Source organism: Phaseolus vulgaris, chromosome 3, assembly GCF_000499845.2.
Source record: "Phaseolus vulgaris cultivar G19833 chromosome 3, P. vulgaris v2.0, whole genome shotgun sequence".
NCBI lineage: Eukaryota > Viridiplantae > Streptophyta > Magnoliopsida > Fabales > Fabaceae > Phaseolus > Phaseolus vulgaris.
In genome coordinates this window covers 4,841,714-4,847,713 of record NC_023757.2, presented here as the reverse complement: position 1 = coordinate 4,847,713, position 6,000 = coordinate 4,841,714, and positions in this window count along the sequence as shown.

Sequence of the window (6,000 nt, the reverse complement as noted above, 5' to 3'; positions counted from 1 at the left end):
AATTAATTTAATGATGATAGGATCTTATGATTAGTGAATCCTACCCTAATTAAGTTATAATTTGTAGAGATAAAATCTTCGTACACTTTTATATATATATATATATATATATATATATTTATTGTACATGGAGGCATACAAGACCTAAGACATCTTTATTTTTCTTACCCTCTTCTCGTATCATTTTCTTATAGAATTATAAATTCTCAGAGTCTCGAGCGATATATTATTGGTTAGTTGTTATATATAAATTTCTTTAAAATTATTATTATTACTATATTATAAATATTTACATTAAAAAAAAAAATAATGTTGTGTTTGTTTTCAAATGAACACTCTTTACCGAAATTGATTTCGAAGAAAAAGTTTGTTTATTTTGGTGTTAAATGGAAGCATGAAAAAAAGGAAAAAAAAGTGATGAACATGATTTAGGATGTGAAGTGAAATGAAGAAGAAAGCCACATGTTTATTCGTATCAGAAAGATAATTAGTACATTAAATAATTTAAGGTTTATATTTATTTAGAATTTTAAATAATTTAGGAAATTTATTTATTTTAACTTTTTATTTAAATAAAAAATTAAATAATTTAAATTTCTATTTATTTAGAATTTTGAATAATTTAGAAATTTTATTTATTTCAAAATTTTATTTAAATAGGATCTTAAATGATTTTCGATTTGTATTTACTTATGATTTTAACAATTTAACAATTTTATTTATTTTATATTTTTATGTAAATATAATATTAAATAATTTAAAATTTATATTTCTTTAAAATTTTGAATAATTTAGTAATTTTATTTATTTCATATGTTTATTTAAATATGATATTAAATAATTTAGTATTTCTATTTATAATTTACTAGAAGAACTACACACAACTATACATAAAGAAGTAGTATGTTAAAAATTGATATAGTAAAATTGATGTTTTGTTGTATAAGATGGTTTCATGGAGCATGTGTTTTTTTTTTTTTTTTTTTTGGGTCATATAGTGATAGTGACTCATTCATTGAGTAAATTGTGTCGGATCAAAAGCTTCTGATAGTAGACTTTCATCTACAAGTAAGGAAGCGTGTGTTGAAGTCTTGTGATGCAATCCTAGTTTGCATGGTTTTATGTCTTTTGTTTTATATTTTTTGGGTGTGAAATTTGGTGGGATTTGGTGGCTAAAATGAGTGGAAGAAATCGTGAAGTATTGATGTGTAGAGAATGGTAATGAAGCTCAAGAGAGGTTAGGTCAACTCGTAAGAGGTTCCATGCTAAAACATTTAGAAATAAGACTAGCAAGGAGTGAGCTAAGAGACTAGTTAAGGTTGAAATTTGGCAGCAATGCAATAGTCTATTCAAAGTTAATTTACAAGGGGTATATCACTTGTATTTATAGTGTTACGGGCCGCCAAGGTGCAAGCTTTAACTCTAAAAAATATCCACTCATAGAAGGACAAGTTACTCTCTCTAATTGGATCATATCCTCTCAAATTAGAGACTGACAAGTATCCTCCTCTAATTGGAGAGAATCCTCTCATTCCCATGAAGAAAAATGGTCTTTTGGTATTGGTAGGAATCCTATTCATTGAGGGGATGACATATGGACCTTCCTTGTCATTTCATGCTTTCTATTTGCACTCTACTAATTTTTTTGTGCACCCTAGATGGTATATAGTTGCATTGGAGCCCAATTGTAACTCTAGCTAGACTCTTTCTTTTTCTATTTACACACCCTACTCTAATTGGTTCAATACATGGCCCATGAAAATTGTTCCAAAACATGGCCCAAAATAAAGCCTATATTACTCTATACAATGTTTATAAAACTAGAGAAAAAATGGAAGAGCAGACCATAATTAATTCTCCCCGAGATTAAAGTCTTCTTAGCTCATTTTTCTGCTTCCAATCTTCTTAGCCAAATATTTTGAGTCTGGATGAGTTTTCATAATTCCCTCACTCTTGAGAAGGATTTGTCCTAAATGATGTTCAATGACAGCAGCATCTGATTATTTGTTATTTTCCTTCAGGGTCAAATATACACCCACAATAAACATCAAACAAACATGAAATAAGTTTCTTTAAAAGAAAATTAAAGAAAAAGAAAATAGAACAAAAATAAGATCCTTTATTTTTATACAAGTTTTGAAAAATAGGGTCCTTTTCAAAAATATTTTTGTTCACTTTATGTTGTTCTTTTCCTAAACTAGGCAACAACATCAAAGTGTTGTTTTTGAGATTTTTATGAAGAAGAATTAGCATTATCTAATTGAAAAAAAAAATTCAAAGTATTGAAATCCCTCTTTAATGATTTTTTCTTGGTTATGTTTGCAGGGGTGTCATAAGAGATTTTTCTTCCTTTTTGGTTCCTCTTCTTCTTCTTTTTCAATCAAATCTTCATTTATCTTTTTTGTGGAGGAACAATTTATATCTATATCTGGTTCAATTCCAGACACTGATTTTTCTTTAAGCACTTCCTCACAAGGTTTGTTAATAGAAGGTAAAATGTTATCAATATCTGATTAAGCTCCAGACAAAAACTTTTCTATTTTTCTTTCTCTTTCTTCCTCGTGACCTTTCATATCTGAATTTGGAGGGGTAACCCTCCCTCTTAAACTCTCTCCTGGAATAGGATGTGTTAGGATAATCTTCCTTAAAATCATACATACTCTCGAGTTGTTCTTCTATCCTAACACAGAAATGAACCAAAACATTCAAATCATCAAAAGGTAAAAATTTAACCCTATCCCAGATTTCTACGTTTAGACGACTTAGGAATCTATCAATGGTTTGTCTAGACTCTTCCCTTATTCTTGTCATCAACATAAGTAACTTCATTTTCTATCTGTATTCTTCTATAGTTTTATCTATTTGTTGAAGTCTGTGGAGCTAATACAAAACCTCCTCTTAGAGTGCTCATCAAAGTCAATATTTCTTCTACGCCTAAGTTCTTCTTCTTCCTGTCCCTTGCCCTTATTTTGGTTGAGAACCATTTGGGTCAACAAGTCCTTTGTATCTTTTTAAATTTCATTTCTAAAGTCATCAAATTTTCTATTTGTCTTCTCTATTTGTTTTTCTAAATTTTCCTTGAAAAATTGAAGTTCTACTTTCCACCCATAAAAAATTGAAGTTCTACTACCACGGATACTAGATGAATGATGATGATCACTCATTTTTTAATTAAAAGAAAAAGGTTTTCACAAAGAATTTGATTCAAAAATTGAATGATAAAGATTTTCACAAATAGGTTTTGAATTATTTTTTTTGGGGAAGCTTCAAATAAGATCCACAAGTCAATATTTCTCTAAGTTCATTCTCAGGAAAGAGAGGTGAGTCACTAGGACCACTTAAGTACCAAATTTTTCCTTAGCCAGAGCTTACCTTAGATAGTCTTAACCAATTTGCCTCAAAGAGACTTCAATACATTTTTTCCTAATTGTGGTATGTGTGCAAGGTTTCCTAATGATCAAAATAAGATTAACTACAATCGAAGGAAAGATCCTACGTACCACAAATTAAAAAAAAAGCAAGAAAAAATGCAAAAACTAAATTATTCGTGTCCTAGGTGAGATTGCAGTGACACTTAAAGCCCTTTGACATACTCTCACTTTCTAATGTGCGAATTAACTATTTCAATGTCTTAATGGGATTGCTTTGAGAGAATTTTCTCAAACACAAAGAAAGCAAGAAAATTAAAGACACAAAATGAACTAAAAGGTTTTGTGATACAATGCCAAAATTACAAATATCTTTTTTTTTTCTTCACTTGGCAAATTCTTCCTTCACTTGGTATTTTCTTGATTCTTGAAACTCAATTGTTGCACTCTCCAAATAAGCACAATCTTAGCAATGAACCACCAAGGAGAAAAATTAGCTTCACAACTCCAAAACCTAAATTTTACTAAAGATGAAATTCACCTTAGGAAGACCAACAAGTAAAAAATCAAGAAAAACCCAATTAAAATTTGATAAACTCAAATGGAATTAATTTGAAATTTTTAAAGAGTAATATGTCAAACACAAAACAAGAAATGAAGTTTGAAAAAACAGTGAGCACACAAAATGGAAACCTAAAAATAACACTAGAATGAATTTCAAAATAAAAATTCTAGACTAAATAAATAGACACCGAAACTTCCAAAATTTCTAAATATTCATCAAGAAACATTTTGTGTAAGAAATTTTCATATGAGAATCTCAACACAATATGTGATCAAACGAAACAAATTTTAGGTCAAACAGATGTGTATTCTGAGAGAAATAAATCAAACATCACAACACACCAGTATTCAAAAATTGAAACTATTTTTTCAACATTGACAAAGATGATTCAAAACTTTACTGCAGAAAATGTATGAAGAATTTGAGGTTACAATTTTTATCCTGGCTTCGAAACACATCAAACAATGTTTGGTAAAACATTTCAGATCAAAAAATTCAAGGAGTAAGGTGCAGTAACTTTTATACCGAGAACAACATCACATTAAAACTTGTTTTTCTGGACAAAAAATGTTCTGCCTTTTACTATTTGATTTTTGGACTGGATACGAACAACATATCAATCTACTTGTGTGATTTTTTTTTAAAACTTTTTTAAGAAAACAAACTCAAAATAAATTCTCAAAACTCAGACAAAATTTAAAAAAACCTGAAAAGAAAAAACTTAAGAAATGTGAATAAAAAATAACTTAAAATTTCAATTATAATAGAAACTTAAGTCTAATAAACTTGTTAATAATCTAATAATAAGATAAAAGACTAAAAAAAAAAAAAACACACACAAAAAATAATATACAAAATTACTCAAATTAAACGGATATTCATTGCAAAACAAAGATTTTTTTTTAATCAAATTACTACTTAAATCTTATGAGATAAATTGAAATAATATGACTTATGACCAATAATATTTTTTTAACCTGGTATATAAATGCCATTTAAGAAGACCTTAGAAAAAATAATATTTTTTTTTATCTCAATAATTTAAACATTTTAATTTTTTGTTTTTAATATAAAATTTTAATTGTTGGACAATGAAAGACGTAATAACAGATGAAGTTATAAAATAATTCTATAATTTTAATATAGTATTTTATTTTTTTATTTCTTTTTTTGTTGATACATGGAAATAATAAAAATATTAAATTGAATTTTTTTACCACACACAAGAGAAGCTCCATGAAACTTTCTCTCTTTTTATATGGCAAAGCAAAGAAAGTCCATTGGATTAAAAAGAAAAAAAAAAAGGAAAGTTTTATAGTTTGTTGGAAAACGTGAGGTAAGGGTGACACGTGCGCATGCTGACGTCACGAGGGTGGCTCAAAGGGACACCGAAGGGTCGCTCTCAGATGTAGTTGATTGATGTGCGGTGGCACAGAACACTCCCCTCACCCGCAGCGCCACGTGTCACCCTCTGCCTCTCACACACGTGGCATTCCCACGTACACCAGTCCTTTTGCATGTCCTTTTCCTTTTCCATTTAATCGAAATAAGCGCAACTTGACATGTGGGTCCCATCTCCATCATGACCCTCCCTTTGGGACCATGTCACGTGTCACCTCCTCCTTCTCTCCACCGCTTCTCCCGGTCACCCACCCCCACTACGCTCTGCCACATTCGTTGACCCTATCTTTGCCATTTTCTCTCTTCTTTGACGCTCATTTCGGTCAATCATACTCTTCTTTACACGCTACTTCACGTTTTATATTAATTTTTTAAAAACAATACTTACGTAATTTATATTATTAATAAATTAAAGCTTATTCTTGTCTTATTTTAATTACAAATATTATATTTAATAAAATTTAAAAATTTAAAATTAAGAAGTTTCATAAACGAAAATTTAGGAAACACATTTTTATAAATAAGATAAGAGAAAATGACTATCATTTTAAAAATATATAAATTTATTAATTAAAAATATAAGAAATGTAAAGTGTTTTTTTTTTAAAATTATAAGTGTGTGTGTGTAATACTTTTAAAATATGAAAGTTGTAAATTCTTTTCGTA